A 17,478-nucleotide genomic window follows, 5' to 3' on the forward strand; every position below is an offset into this window, starting at 1 on the left:
ATCCCCACCCTCCGTTCCTCATCACCAGAGGAATGGGGAAGAAGGCGAAAATGGAGTTTGCAAGCCTCTCTAAAACGCACAAAATTTTCACTACCCCCGGAGAACGTATCCGGGAGCGAGATCTTAGGTTCAGAACTAACTCCATGAACGCAAGCTGAACCGGTCACTTGAAACTGAGAAAAAGTCTTACGGAGATCAGCTACCTCCAATGAAAGACCCTGGAAGCGTTCAGCCAAAAGTGAAACCGGATCCATGCTTGAGACGGTTTTGGCGGCTTATAATGTCACGGAAGGTGTACAGGAAACAAGACAATGCAAAAGAATCTATGACTCACTGGATCCAAAACTAAGGAACAAAAGGGAGACCCCTGCATGAGACCTGGCACTCTCCCTGACTGCTCAGCCTATGCGAACACCCCAAAGGTGGATGATCGCATATCCCCGTACCTCGACTATATAATACCTGAACACCCTACAATAGTGAGGGGACACGACCACCGGCTCCCTACACTAGACACGGAGGGAGTCAGGGTCATCTGGGATCCAGCAAACAGAAAATCATAAATGAATGTACAGCACTTATCTTGTAGAAGACTGGGAAATAGGAACAGCATGCGCACACACACACTCCAGGAAGTTGTATAAGCCGCACACTAATGCATTATGGGGAGGAATTTAAAGGGATGCAATCAGTCCAACTACATGACAGCTGAGAGAGACTAACGAGATGAGGAACTGAAAACCAAAACAAAGAAAACTCAAGGAGGAGGTTCTGAAAGGCTTCTGGCAGAGCTTCTAAGCTGTCTGGTTGTGACAATGAAATCACCATACTCCTCACGGTATCCAAATGCGTAAAATGCCCTGTGAAATCCTAAAGGTACTCATTGGAATTTGGGCCCCTTTGCGCATCTTGGCTGCAAAAAAGTGTCACACATGTGGTATCGCCGTACTCAGGAGAAGTGGGGCAATGTGTTTTGGGGTGTATTTTTACATATACCCATACTGTGTGTGAGAAATATCTCTGTAAAGGACAACTTTTTAACATTTTTTATACAAAGTTGTCAATTTACAGAGATATTTCTCTCACCCAGCATGGGTATATGTAATAATACACCCCAAAACACATTGTCCTACTTCTTCTGAGTACGGCGATACCACATGTAAGACACTTTTTTGCAGCCTAGGTGCGTAAAGGAGCCGAAAGTCCAACGAATACCTTTAGGCTTTACAGGGTTGCTCACAATTTAGCCCCGCCCAAAATGCCAGTACAGTAAACACACCCCACAAATGACCCTATTTCGGAAAGTAGACACCCCAAGGTATTCACTGAGGGGCATAGTGAGTCCGTGGGAGATTTTATTTTTTTTTGCCAGAAGTTAGTAGAAATGGAAACTTTATTTATTTTTTCCTCAGAAAGTGTCATTTTCCGCTAACTTGTGAAAAAAAATTAAATCATACATGAACTCACCATGCCCCTCCGCGAATAATTTTGGGTGTCTTCTTTCTAAAATGGGGTCATTTGGGGGGGATTTATACAATCCTGGCATTCTAGCACCTCAAGAAACATGACAGGTGCTCAGAAAGTCAGAGCTGCTTCAAAATGCGGAAATTCACATTTTTGTACCATAGTTTGTAAACGCTATAACTTTTGCGCAAACCAATAAATATACACTTATTGGATTTTTTTTTTATCAAAGACATGTAGCACAATAAATTCTGACACAAACTTGCAAAGAAATGTAATTATTATATTTGAACAATTTTACCAGAAAAAGTAAAAAATACACTTTTTTAAAAAAAAATTGCGGTCTATTTTGATTAATATCAGAAAAATGTCAGCAGCAATCAAATACCACCAAAAGAAAGCTGTATTGTGAGGAGAAGAAAAGGAGGCAAAATTCATTTGGGTGGTAAGTTGTATGACCGAGCAATAAACCGTGAAAGTAGTGTAGTGCAGAATTGTAAAAAGTGGTCTGGTCATTAAGGGGGTTTAAGCTAGGGGGGCTGAGGTGGTTAAAATTATCACTTTTTTGGAGTTTCTACTCTAGGGGTGCATCAGGAGGTCTTCAAATGTGACATGGCAGCTTAAAATTATCCCAGTGAAATCTGCTTTCCAAAAACCATATGGCGTTCCTTTCCTTCAGCGCAATGCCGTGTGCCCGTACAGCAGTTTACGACCACATATGGGGTGTTTCTGTAAACTACAGAATCAGCGCCATAAATATTGATTTTTCTTTGGCTGTTAACCCTTGCTTTGTAACTGGAAAGAATGGATTAAAATAGAAAATCTGCCAAAAAAGTGAAATTCTGAAATTTCATCTCTATTTTCCATTAATTCTTGTGGAACACCTAAAGGCTTACTAAAGTTTTTAAAATCAGTTTTGTATACCTTGAGGGGTGCAGTTTCTAAAATGGGGTCACTTTTTTGGAGTTTCTACTCTAGGGGTGCATCAGGAGTAGAGTTGAGCGAACACCTGGATGTTCGGGTTCGAGAAGTTCGGCAGAACTTCCCGGAAATGTTCGGGTTCGGGATCTGAACCCGACCCGAACTTCGTCCCGAACCCGAACCCCATTGAAGTCAATGGGGACCCGAACTTCTCGGCACTAAAAAGGCTGTAAAACAGCCCAGGAAAGAGCTAGAGGGCTGCAAACAAATGTGGATAGGGAAATGAATAAAAATAAAATATATAAAAATAAACCAATATCAATTGGAGAGAGGTCCCATAGCAGAGAATCTGGCTTCACGTCAGCAGAGAATCAGTCTTCATGCCATAGCAGAGAATCTGGCTTCACGTCACTCACCACTGGAACAGTCCATTGTCATATATTTAGGCCCCGGCACCCAGGCAGAGGAGAGAGGTCCCGTAACAGAGAATCTGGCTTCATGTCAGCAGAGAATCAGTCTGCATGTCATAGCAGAGAATCAGGCTTTACGTCACCCAACACTGGAACAGTCCATTGTCAGATATTTAGACCCAGGCAGAGGAGAGAGGTCCCGTAACAGAGAATCTGGCTTCATGTCAGCAGAGAATCAGTCTGCATGTCATAGCAGAGAATCAGGCTTCACGTCACCCACCACTGGAACAGGCCACTGTCACATATTTAGGCCCAGGCACCCAGGCAGAGGAGAGAGGTCCCATAACAGAGATTCAGGCTTCATGTCAGCAGAGAATCAGTCTTCATGTCATAGCAGAGAATCAGGCTTCACGTCACCCACCACTGGAACAGGCCACTGTCACATATTTAGGCCCAGGCACCCAGGCAGAGGAGAGAGGTCCCATAACAGAGATTCAGGCTTCATGTCAGCAGAGAATCAGTCTTCATGTCATAGCAGAGAATCAGGCTTCACGTCACCCACCACTGGAACAGGCACCCAGACAGAGGAGAGAGGTCCCGTAACAGAGAATCTGGCTTCATGTCAGCACAGAATCAGTCTTCATGTCATAGCAGAGAATCAGGCTTCACGTCACCCACCACTGGAACAGGCCACTGTCACATATTTAGGCCCAGGCAGAGGAGAGAGGTCCCATAACAGAGATTCAGGCTTCATGTCAGCAGAGAATCAGTCTTCATGTCATAGCAGAGAATCAGGCTTCACGTCACCCACCACTGGAACAGGCCACTGTCACATATTTAGGCCCAGGCACCCAGGCAGAGGAGAGAGGTCCCATAACAGAGAATCTGGCTTCATGTCAGCACAGAATCAGTCTTCATGTCATAGCAGAGAATCAGGCTTCACGTCACCCACCACTGGAACAGGCCACTGTCACATATTTAGGCCCAGGCACCCAGGCAGAGGAGAGAGGTCCCATAACAGAGAATCAGTCTTCATGTCAGCAGAGAATCAGTCTTCATGTCATAGCAGAGAATCAGGCTTCACGTCACCCACCACTGGAACAGGCCACTGTCACATATTTAGGCCCAGGCACCCAGGCAGAGGAGAGAGGTCCCATAACAGAGAATCTGGCTTCATGTCAGCAGAGAATCAGTCTTCATGTCATAGCAGAGAATCAGGCTTCACGTCACCCACCACTGGAACAGGCCACTGTCACACATTTAGGCCCCGGCACCCAGACAGAGGAGAGGTTCATTCAACTTTGGGTTGCCCTGCAATATAATGGTAAAATAAAAATAAAAATAGGATTGAATGAGGAAGTGCCCTGGAGTACAATAATATATTGTTAAGGGGAGGTAGTTAATGTCTAATCTGCACAAGGGATGGACAGGTCCTGTGGGATCCATGCCTGGTTCATTTTTATGAACGTCAGCTTGTCCACATTAGCTGTAGACAGGCGGCTGCGTTTGTCTGTAATGACGCCCCCTGCGGTGCTGAATACACGTTCAGACAAAACGCTGGCCGCCGGGCAGGCCAGCACCTCCAAGGCATAAAAGGCTAGCTCTGGCCACGTGGACAATTTGGAGACCCAGAAGTTGAATGGGGCCGAACCATCAGTCAGTACGTGGAGGGGTGTGCACAGGTACTGTTCCACCATGTTAGTGAAATGTTGCCTCCTGCTAACACGTTCCGTATCAGGTGGTGGTGCAGTTAGCTGTGGCGTGGTGACAAAACTTTTCCACATCTCTGCCATGCTAACCCTGCCCTCAGAGGAGCTGGCCGTGACACAGCTGCATTGGCGACCTCTTGCTCCTCCTCTGCCTTCGCCTTGGGCTTCCACTGGTTCCCCTGTGACATTTGGGAATGCTCTCAGTAGCGCGTCTACCAACGTGCGCTTGTACTCGCGCATCTTCCTATCACGCTCCAGTGTAGGAAGTAAGGTGGGCACATTGTCTTTGTACCGGGGATCCAGCAGGGTGGCAACCCAGTAGTCCGCACACGTTAAAATGTGGGCAACTCTGCTGTCGTTGCGCAGGCACTGCAGCATGTAGTCGCTCATGTGTGCCAGGCTGCCCAGAGGTAAGGACAAGCTGTCCTCTGTGGGAGGTGTATCGTCATCGTCCTGTGTTTCCCCCCAGCCACGCACCAGTGATGGGCCCGGGCTGCTTTGGGTGCCACCCCGCTGTGAACATGCTTTATCCTCATCCTCCTCCACCTCCTCCTTGTCCTCCAGTAGTGGGCCCTGTCTGGCCACATTTGTACCTGGCCTCTGGTGTTGCAAAAAACCTCCCTCTGAGTCACTTCGAAGAGACTGGCCTGAAAGTGCTAAAATGACCCCGCTTCCTCCTCTTCCTTCTGGGCCACCTCCTCTTCCATCATCGCCCTAAGTGTTTTCTCAAGGAGACATAGAAGTGGTATTGTAACGCTGATAACAGCGTCATCGCCACTGGCCATGTTGGTGGAGTACTCGAAACAGCGCAACAGGGCACACAGGTCTCGCATGGAGGCCCAGTCATTGGTGGTGAAGTGGTGCTGTTCCGCAGTGCGACTGACCCGTGCGTGCTGCAGCTGAAACTCCACCATGGCCTGCTGCTGCTCGCACAGTCTGTCCAGCATGTGCAAGGTGGAGTTCCACCTGGTGGGCACATCGCATATGAGGCGGTGAGCGGGAAGGCCAAAGTTACGCTGTAGCGCAGACAGGCGTGCAGCAGCAGGGTGTGAACGCCGGAAGCGCGAACAGACGGCCCGCACTTTATGCAGCAGCTCTGACATGTCGGGGTAGTTGCGAATGAACTTCTGCACCACCAAATTCAGCACATGCGCCAGGCAAGGGATGTGCGTCAAACCGGCTAGTCCCAGAGCTGCAACGAGATTTCGCCCATTATCGCACACCACCAGGCCGGGCTTGAGGCTCACCGGCAGCAACCACTCGTCGGTCTGTTGTTCTATACCCCGCCACAACTCCAGTGCGGTGTGGGGCCTGTCCCCCAAACATATGAGTTTCAGAACGGCCTGCTGACGTTTACCCCGGGCTGTGCTGAAGTTGGTGGTGAAGGTGTGTGGCTGACTGGATGAGCAGGTGGAAGAAGAGGAGGAGGAAGCTGAGTAGGAGGAGGAGGAGACAGGAGGCAAAGAATGTTGCCCTGCGATCCTTGGCGGCGGAAGGACGTGCGCCAAACAACTCTCCGTCTGGGGCCCAGCCGCCACTACATTTACCCAGTGTGCAGTTAGGGAGATATAGCATCCCTGGCCATGCTTACTGGTCCACGTATCTGTGGTTAGGTGGACCTTGCCACAGATGGCGTTGCGCAGTGCACACTTGATTTTATCGGACACTTGGTTGTGCAGGGAAGGCACGGCTCTCTTGGAGAAGTAGTGCCGGCTCCGAACAACATACTGTGGGACAGCAAGCGACATGAGCTGTTTGAAGCTGTCTGTGTCCACCAGCCTAAATGACAGCATTTCATAGGCCAGTAGTTTAGAAATGCTGGCATTCAGGGCCAGGGATCGAGGGTGGCTAGGTGGGAATTTACGCTTTCTCTCAAATGTTTGTGAGATGGAGAGCTGAACGCTGCCGTGTGACATGGTTGAGATGCTTGGTGACGCAGGTGGTGGTGTTGGTGGTACATCCCATGTTTGCTGGGCGGCAGGTGCCAACGTTCCTCCAGAGGCGGAGGAAGAGGCCGAGGCGGCGGCAGCAGCAGAAGAGGCCGAGGCGGCAGCAGCAGAAGAGGTAGCAGGGGGAGCCTGAGTGACTTCTTTGTTTTTAAGGTGTTTACTCCACTGCAGTTCATGCTTTGCATGCAGGTGCCTGGTCATGCAGGTTGTGCTAAGGTTCAGAACGTTAATGCCTCGCTTCAGGCTCTGATGGCACAGCGTGCAAACCACTCGGGTCTTGTCGTCAGCACATTGTTTAAAGAAGTGCCATGCCAGGGAACTCCTTGAAGCTGCCTTTGGGGTGCTCGGTCCCAGATGGCGGCGGTCAGTAGCAGGCGGAGTCTCTTGGCGGCGGGTGGTCTGATTTTGCCCACTGCTCCCTCTTTGTCTTTTGCTACGCTGTTGGCTCGGTCTCACCACTGCCTCTTCCTCCGAACTGTGAAAGTCAGTGGTACGACCTTTATTCCATGTGGGGTCTAGGACCTCATCGTCCCCTGCATCGTCTTCCACCCAGTCTTGATCCCTGACCTCCTGTTCAGTCTGCACACTGCAGAAAGACGCAGCAGTTGGCACCTGTGTTTTGTCATCATCAGAGACGTGCTGAGGTGGTATTCCCATGTCCTCATCATCAGGAAACATAAGTGGTTGTGCGTTAGTGCATTCTATCTCTTCCACCCCTGGGGAAGGGCTAGGTGGATGCCCTTGGGAAACCCTGGCAGCAGAGTCTTCAAACAGCATAAGAGACTGCTGCATAACTTGAGGCTCAGACAGTTTCCCTGATATGCATGGGGGTGATGTGACAGACTGATGGGCTTGGTTTTCATGCGCCATCTGTGCGCTTTCTGCAGAAGACTGGGTGGGAGATAATGTGAACGTGCTGGATGCACTGTTGGCCACCCAATTGACTAATGCCTGTACCTGCTCAGGCCTTACCATCCTTAGAACGGAATTGGGCCCCACCAAATATCCCTGTAAATTCTGGCGGCTACTGGGACCTGAGGTAGTTGGTACACTAGGACGTGTGGCTGTGGCAGAACGGCCACGTCCTCTCCCAGCACCAGAGGGTCCACTAACACCACCACGACCATGTCCACGTCTGCGTCCCTTACTAGTTGTTTTCCTCATTGCTACCGTTCACCACAATAAGAAAAATTTTATTCAGGCCAATGTATTGAATTAAAATTCAGGCCTTTTTTTACAGACACCTAACACTGTCTGGCTATCTATTTAGGTACCATATTACACTAATACAGGCACACAAGTAATGACAGATTTGGTTGAATATAAATGTGAGGCCTATTTTTTACGCGCTGTGTGACAGATATACCTTTAATCACAGAATTAGACTTGTATCTGCACTGTAGCGTGTGTGTTAAGTTTTTCAGAATGACACTATCAGCACCTTCAATCTAAGATATCCTTTTTGGGATAGATTTAAAGTAGGCCTGATATAGCAGAAACTAATAATTTTGAGAATGGCAAATTTGGGAATAGTTTTTCAACCCAGAACAAAAACTGTGCTTTTACGGTCACTACAAATAATTTGACCAGCTAAAACAGTACAGATTTGGTTGAATAGAAATGTCAGGCCTATTTTTTACGCGCTGTGTGACAGATATACCTTTAATCACAGAATTAGACTTGTATCTGCACTGTAGCGTGTGTGTTAAGTTTTTCAGAATGACACTATCAGCACCTTCAATCTAACATATCCTTTTTGGGATAGATTTAAAGTAGGCCTGATATAGCAGAAACTACTAATTTTGAGAATGGCAAATTTGGGAATAGTTTTTCAACCCAGAACAAAAACTGTGCTTTTACGGTCACTAAAAATAATTTGACCAGCTAAAACAGTACAGATTTGGTTGAATATAAATGTCAGGCCTATTTTTTACGCGCTGTGTGACAGATATACCTTTAATCACAGAATTAGACTTGTATCTGCACTGTAGCGTGTGTGTTAAGTTTTTCAGAATGACACTATCAGCACCTTCAATCTAAGATATCATTTTTGGGATAGATTTAAAGTAGGCCTGATATAGCAGAAACTAATAATTTTGAGAATGGCAAATTTGGGAATAGTTTTTCAACCCAGAACAAAAACTGTGCTTTTACGGTCACTAAATATAACTTGACCAGCTAAAACTGTACTGATTTGGAGGAATAGAAATGTCAGGCCTATTTTTTACGCGCTGTGTGACAGATATACCTTTAATCACAGAATTAGACTTGTATCTGCACGGTAGCGTGTGTGTTAAGTTTTTCAGAATGACACTATCAGCACCTTCAATCTAAGATATCCTTTTTGGGATAGATTTAAAGTAAGCCTGATATAGCAGAAACTACTAATTTTGAGAATGGCAAATTTGGGAATAGTTTTTCAACCCAGAACAAAAACTGTGCTTTTACGGTCACTAAATATAACTTGACCAGCTAAAACTGTACTGATTTGGAGGAATAGAAATGTCAGGCCTATTTTTTAGGCGCTGGGTGACAGGCTCAACTTGCCCCTGATGTAGTATATGGCCAAAAAATAACAACAGTATTGATGGTTAAATGCACTTGGGTGACACAGGCTCAGCCTGCACCTAATGTAGTATATGGCCAAAAAATAACCACACTATTGATGGTTAAATGCACTTGATGAAAGCTTGACCCTGATGTAGGATATAGCAAAAAATAACCACACTATTGATGGTTAAATGCACTTGGGTGACACAGGCTCAGCCTGCACCTGATGTAGTATATGGCCAAAAAATAACCACACTATTGATGGTTAAATGCACTTGATGAAAGCTTGACCCTGATGTAGGATATAGCAAAAAATAACCACACTATTGATGGTTAAATGCACTTGGGTGACACAGTCTCAGCCTGCACCTGATGTAGGATATAGCAAAAAATAACCACACTATTGATGGTTAAATGCACTTGGTGGTAGCTTGTGCTGGCGCACCACAAGCCACAAAATGGCCGCAGATCACCCCAGAAAAAAGTGATATAAAAACGCTCTGGGCAGCCTAAAAAAAGTGAGCAATTCAATATCAGCACTTCAATGATCCACAGCTGGAGATCGATCACTGAATTAAGTCTTTTGGAGGAGTTAATCTGCCTAATCTCGCCCTAACGTCGCAGCAGCAACCTCTCCCTACGCTTGTATCAGCAGAGTGACGTGCAGTGCTACGTGACCCAAGCTTATATAGAGGCTGGGTCACATGCTGCACTGGCCAATCACAGCCATGCCAATAGTAGGCAAGGGTGTGATGGCCTCTTGGGGCAAGTAGTATGACGCTTGTTGATTGGCTGCTTTGCAGCCTTTCAAAAAGCGCCAAGAAAGCGCCGAACACCGAACCCGAACCCAGACTTTTACGAAAATGTTCGGGTTCGGGTCCGTGTCACGGACACCCCAAAATTCGGTACGAACCCGAACTATACAGTTCGGGTTCGCTCATCCCTAATCAGGAGGTCTTCAAATGTGACATGGCAGCTTAAAATTATCCCAGTGAAATCTGCTTTCCAAAAACCATATAGCGTTCCTTTCCTCCTCCGCAGTATCGTGTGCCCGTACAGCAGTTTACGACCACATATGAGATGTTTCTGTAAACTACAGAATCAGGCCATAAATATTGAGTTTTGTTTGGCTGTTAACCCTTGCTTTGTAACTGGAAAAAATGGATTCAAATGGAAAATCTGCCAAAAAAGTGAAATTTTGAAATGTTATCTCTAGTTTCCATTAATTCTTGTGGAACACCTAAAGGGTTAACAAAGTTTGTAAAATCAGTTTTGAATACCTTGAGGGGTGTAGTTTGTAAAATTGGGTCATTTTTGCATGGTTTCTATTATGTAAGCCTCACAACGTGACTTCAGACCTGAACTGGTCCTGAAAAAGTGGGTTTTAGAAATGTTCTGAAAAATCTCCAAGATTTGATTCTAAACTTCTAAGTCTTCTAACGTCCCCAAAAAATAAAATGGCATTCACAAAATGATCTAAACATGAAGTAGACATATGGGGAATGTAAAGAAATAACTATTTTTGGAGGTATTACTATCTTTTATAAAAGTAGAGAAATTGAAATTTGGAAATTTGCTAATTTTTTCCCAATTTTGCTAAATTTAATTTTTTTTTATAAATAAAAATACATTTTTGGACTTAATTTTGCCACTGTCATGAAGTACAATATGTGACGAGAAAACAATCTCAGAATTGCCTAGATAAGTAAGAGCGTTTTAAAGGGCTTCTGTCACCCCCCCCCACCCCCCAAAACTAATTTTTCATTTTTGGGCATATTAAAATCCTAATTGTACGACTATTCAATATATAGGGCTCTTACCTTGTTCTGTGGCTTTGTTTCATTAAAAATCAAGCTTTTAAAATATGCAAATTACTTCACTACCAGCAAGTAGGGCGTCTACTTGCTGGTAGCCGCCGCATCCTCCTTTTAAAAAAACGCCCCCTCCTCCAGTTGATTGACAGGGCCAGCGAGCGCTCTCCTACTCCGGCTGGCCCTGTCTGCAATTCAAATCCCGCGCCTGCGTGTCTTCATTGGGCGCAGGCGCTCTGAGAGAAGGACGCTCGCTTCCTCAGCACTTCCTCAGTGCGCCTGCGCCGATGACGTCTTCTCTTTCGGGTTTAGAGGTGACGTCATTGGCGCAGGTGCACTGAGGGAGTACTGAGGAAGCGAGCGTCCTTCTCTCAGAGCGCCTGCGCCGAATAAAGACTTGTAAGGCGCAGGCGCGAGATTTGAATTGCAGACAGGGCCAGCCGGAGGAGGAGAGCGCTCGCTGGCCCTGTCAATCAACTGGAGGAGGGAGCGTTTTTTTAAAAGGAGGATGCGGCGGCTACCAGCAAGTAGACGCCCTACTTGCTGGTAGTGAAGTAATTTGCATATTTTAAAAGCTCGATTTTTTATGAAACGAAGCCACAGAAAAAAGGTAAGAGCCCTATATATTGAATAGTCGTACAATTAGGATTTTAATATGCCCAAAAATGAAAAATTAGTTTTGGGGGGTGACAGAAGCCCTTTAAAGTTATCACCACATAAAGTGACACATGTCAGATTTGCGAAAAATGGCCTGGTCCTTAAGGTGAAAAATGGCAGGGTCCTGAAGGGGTTAAATGCAATTTGGAAAAATATAATTGTATGGAGGGGATTGTAATTTCTGCACAGTTCCCCTACTTGTGAATATAATATACAGTTAGGTCCAGAAAAATGTGGACAGTGACACAATCTTCATGATTTGGGCTCTGCATGCCACCACACTGGATTTGATATTAAACTACTGACATGCAATTGAAGTGTAGACTTTCAGGTTTAATTCAAGGGGTTGAACAAAAATAGCCTGTGAAATATTTAGGAATTGCAACCATTTTTCTACAAAACCCCATTTCAATTGGACAGATTAACATTACCATACATAAAATGTTCATTTTTAATACTTTGTAGAGAATTGTTTGCAGGCAATGACTATCTGAAGTCTGGAACCCATGGACATCACCAAGCGCTTGGCTTCCTCCTTTGTGATGCTTTGCCAGGCCTTCACTGTGGCCGTCTTCAGCTGTTGCTTGTTTGTGGGTCTTTCTGCTTTAAATTTTGTCTTAAGCAAGCAAAATGCATGCGCGATCTGGTTGAGATCTGGTGATTGACTTGACCTTTGCAGAATATTCCATTTCTTTGCATTAAACTCCTGGGATGCTTTCGCAGTATGTTTTGGGTCATTTGTCCATCTGTACTGTGAAGCACTGTCCAATCAACCTTGCTGCATTTGACTGAATCTGAGCAGAAAGCAGAATTTATCCGGCTGCTTCTTTCTTCAGTCATATCATCAATAAACACTAGTGACCCAGTGCCATTTGAAGCCATGCATGCCCATCCCATGACAATGCCTCCACTATGTTTTATGCAGGATATGATATGCTTTGGATCATGAGCCGTTCCAAGCCTTCTCCATACTTTCTTCTTCCTATCATTCTGGTACAGGTTGATATTAGTTTCATCTGTCCAAAGAATGCTGTTCCAAAACTGGGCTGGCATTGTTGGATGCTTTTTTTTATTATTTTTTTTGTCAAAGTCTAATCTGGCCTTTCTATTTTTGAGGCTGATTAATGGTTTGTGATGAACCTGATGAACCCTTTGTATTTGCTCTTATGAGGTATTCTCTTTATGGTAGACTTAGACACGAATACACCTAATTCCTAGAGAGTGTTCTTCACTTGAGTGGATGTTGTGAAGGGGTTTTTCTTCACCATGGAAAGGATTCAGTTTTCTTTTGTGGACGTCCAGGCCTATTTGAGTACCCGAGTTCACCAGTGCCTTTTTTTTTTTGTACTAGAATGTACCAAATTGATTTGGCCACTTCTAACACTTCCGCTATCTCTCTGATGGATTTCCTTTTTTCAGCTTAATGATGGTCTGTTTCACTTCTATTGAGAGCTCCTTTGACCACATGTGGATTCACAGCAACAGCTTCCAAATGGAAATTCCACAACTGGAATCCACAACTGCTTAATTGATGGATTAACGAGGGAATAGCCCATGCAGCCTAAATAGCTTTTGAGAAAAATTTCCAATTACCTTTGGTCCCTTGAAAAAGAGACAGCTACATATTGAATAGCTGTAATTCCTAAACTCTTCCTCCAATTAGGATGTGAATACCCTCAAATTAAAGCTCAGAGTCGGAACTTTAAAGGCTATGTACACCTTTAGGAGCAATTTTTTTAAATTATGGCATTGTACTCATTTTGAGCTAAAAATCTATTTTTAAATTGTTCTTTATATGGAAACCTTTTTCTTTACCGTGCTGAGATTTACTAATCTGAATTTCCTCTCTGCTCCTCAGCCAGCTAATCTGACAGGCTCCTTATCTCTGCTTTTTGACATTATAAACACTCATTATAGCTCAGTTTTTGTCTTATTGATAAGAATGTTGCTTAAATAAGTTTTTGACCTCCTAGTAAATTAGAAATAAAGGTTGTTATATGACTGCACAAAGTGAAAGTAAAAAGTATATTCACATAGCTAGACAAACAGTTAACCCTTTGTGACAGAACGGCTCAATATTTTTAATAAAGACCAATTGAAAAAATGATTTTAAGTCCCAAATGATAAAAATGCAATCATAAATAAAAAATTGCCTCCGAAGGTGTACATTAGTGATGATCGAGCATGCTCGGCCGAACACCAGTTACCGTGTGTGATCGAGCACGATGCTCGAGTCTCCTCCCCGGACGTTTGTTGGCTGCTACGCATGCCTTTTTAATGGGCAATAGGAAATATGTGGCATATAAATGACACACATAAATCAGGGTTCATAGTTCCTTGTAACCGCAAAAGGTCTGAGGGGGTCTCCATAGTTCTCGGTCCATAGTCTGTAGGAAGGATGCTGGCCCTCAGGCTTCTCCAGCAGCCCCAGTGACTGTTCAGTCCGTCACACTGCCACTCACTGTAATGCCATAGCCATGTTAGTTACTGGCATTACAGTGATTGGCTGGCCGTAACGCGTCATTGCGTGCTATAAACCCGATGACACGTGGTTCGGCCAGTCTTAGTCAGGGAGAGCTGTGCTGTAGAAGGGACAGATAGTTTAGGGAATTTAATAGAATTTTTTTGTTAGGCAGGGTTGATGTTAGAGACCCAAAAGTCTTTTTAAGGACTATTGTTGTGTCTGGCAGCAATATATATTTTTAGTGCAACTTGCGCTAAATTGCCTGCGATTAGAGACCAAAAAGTCCTTTTAAGGACTATTGTTGTATCTGGCAGCAATATATATTTTTAGCGCAACTTGCGCTAAATAGCTTGCAATTGTTTGGCCGCTGCGGACAGTGACATTATCTGCTCTACATCTCTTGTTTAACATGTGCACATTAGAGATGGCCTTGCGGTTCGCCCGACGTGTTCGCGATTCGCCAAACATGCGAACATATGGAGAAATTTGCGCCCGCCATATTCTTTTACATTGTGAAGAACTTTGACCCATGACACATCCATCAGGTGGTACAGGACGGCCAATTGAGACATTTCAGCACATGGACATACCCCCTACCTCATAAATAAACCTGATCTGGCTGCCATTTTACATTCAGTGTTTTGCCAGTGTAGGGAGAGGTTGCTGTGTGGGGCAGGGACAGGCTGTTAGGGACACCAAACGCTAGCTAATAGGGCCACAAAAGTCATTTTAAGGACTGGTATAGGTGTGCTATCGATATGTGTGATACACAGAGGGGTGCGATATACTTATAATATACTTTAGTAATCACCTGGAAGTCAGGGGCCTAGGGGCTTACTAGGGCCATTTTTATATAGGGTAAGGTTCCGGACGGGGTCGCTCTTATCAGGGCGGGTGGTCTGTGGTTAGGCTATCAGAGCCAGAATAACACCCCCCTGTAGGGCAATATCAGGGACAGTTCTTTGCCCACCCTGTCCTTCAATACCACATAATCATCTAGCCCAGGGATGGATGTTTTTTTGCTTTCCCTCCTGGATTCATCGATGTGCACTGAAACCCCCCCGGATTGTGGTAGGACATATGGTTTCTGATTTGGTGCCGCCGAGCACCTGATTTAGTGCCACTGAGTACTTGTTATTGCCTACCACATCTATGCTTTTTGCTTAACTTTAATAATTAAATTTATTTTCATTTTGAGGGATATCTTTTCCATTCATACATCCGCAAAATGGGTCCACATCCGTTCCGCAATTTTGCGGAACGGGTGCAGACCCATTAATTTTCAATGGGGCCGGAATGTGCTGTCCGCATTCGCATTTGCAGATCTGCACTTCCGCATCTGTGCTTCCGTTTCCGCAAAAAAATAGAACATGTCCTATTCTTGTCCGCAATTGCAGACAAGATTAGGCATTTTCTATTATAGTAGCGGCAATGTGCGGTTCACAAATTGCAGAATGCACATTGCCGGTGTCCGTGTTTTGCGTATCCGCAAAACACTTACAGACGTGTGAATGGACCCTCATAGTAAAATTATTAAAGGTTACGTTTTATCGTCATGTACAGTACAGAGTAAAAGTTTGGACACACCTTCTCATTCAAAGAGTTTTCTTTATTTTCATGACTATGAAAATTGTAAATTCACACTGAAGGCATCAAAACTATGAATTAACACATGTGGAATTATATACATAACAAACAAGTGTGAAACAACTGAAAATATATCATATTCTAGGTTCTTCAAAGTAGCCACCTTTTGCTTTGATTACTGCTTTGCACACTCTTGGCTTTCTCTTGATGAGCTTCAAGAGGTAGTCCCCTGAAATGTTTTTCACTTCACAGGTGTGCCCTGTCAGGTTTAATAAGTGGGATTTCTTGCCTTATAAATGGGGTTGGGACCATCAGTGGCGTTGAGGAGAAGTCAGGTGGATACACAGCTGATAGTCCTACTGAATAGAGTGTTAGAATTTGTATTATGGCAAGAAAAAAGCAGCTAAGTAAAGAAAAACGAGTGGCCATCATTACTTTAAGACATGAAGGTCAGTCAGTCAGCCGAAAAATTGGGAAAACTTTGAAAGTAAGGGCTATTTGACCATGAAGGAGAGTGATGGGATGCTGCGCCAGATGACCTGGCCTCCACAGTCACCGGACCTTAACCCAATCGAGATGGTTTGGGGTGAGCTGGACCGCAAAATGGCAAACAAGTGCTAAGCATCTCTGGGAACTCCTTCAAGACTGTTGGAAGACCATTTCAGGGGACTACCTCTTGAAGCTCATCAAGAAAATGCCAAGAGTGTGCAAAGCAGTAATCAAAGCAAAAGGTGATTACTTTGAAGAACCTAGAATATGACATATTTTCAGTTGTTTCACACTTGTTTGTTATGTATATAATTCCACATGTGTTAATTCATAGTTTTGATGCCTTCATAGTCATGAAAATAAAGAAAACTCTTTGAATGAGAAGGTGTGTCCAAACTTTTGGTCTGTACTGTATATACTAATGGATTGCCTTCCTTGTACAATGTTATAATATACTTGTTAGAAAGTATATTATAGTGCATTTGTATTGTGCGGCAGTTGTGTGCGGTTCTGCTGCGATACTGCAGGTATATAGAGGGACAAGCGTTATTGGAACAAATAATTTCTACTGGTGTGATATACCAGTCCCCCCCCCAAAAAAACTGATTGAAGCGGGGTGTTATATACCAATATACTTTCTTTATAGTGCATTTGGGTACTGTATAGTGCATTTGAGCATGCGCGTACGCAAAAACTATATTGCCGATGTTTCGCATTGAATTTTTTTTTATGGAGATCGCAAATTCGAATAATACATCTGGAATGTCATTGTCCATGTTGTAGGACTATTTGCGCACTTCTAGTAATTATTTCTTGGCTGCAAATATGAGCTGAAGGTTTTTCAGGTTCGCCTGCCATTCAAATGAATGGGACCCGCCGCGAACTTGCGGTTCGCAAAACATTTGATCATATTCGCGCGATCGCGTTCACGTGACAGCAGCGACATTACCTGCGCAGCATCTCCTGTATAACGTTTGTGCATCATAAATATCAGTGACATTCCCTGTAATTTTTATTAGCCGCTGGTGACAGCAGCGACATTACTTGCGCTACATCTCCTGTATGACGTTTGCGCATCATAAATATCAGTGATAATCCCTGTAAGATTTTATTAGCCACTGGTGACAGCAGCGACATTACCTATACGCTACATCTCCTGTATAACGTTTGCGCATCATAAATATCAGTGACATTCTCTGTAATTTTTTATTAGCCGCTGGTGACAACAGTGACATTACCTGCGCTACATCTCCTGTATAACGTTTGCGCATCATTAATATCAGTGACATTCCCTGTCATTTTTTATTAGCCGCTGGTGACAGCAGCGACATTACCTGCACTACATCTCCTGTATAACGTTTGCGTGACAGCAGCGACATTACCTGTGCTACATCTCCTGTATACGTTTGCGCATCATTAACCAGCTCCCGACCGCCTAACGCGCGTCCTGCGGGTGGCCGGGTTATT

Source organism: Bufo bufo, chromosome 5 (assembly GCF_905171765.1).
Source record: "Bufo bufo chromosome 5, aBufBuf1.1, whole genome shotgun sequence".
Taxonomy (NCBI): domain Eukaryota; kingdom Metazoa; phylum Chordata; class Amphibia; order Anura; family Bufonidae; genus Bufo; species Bufo bufo.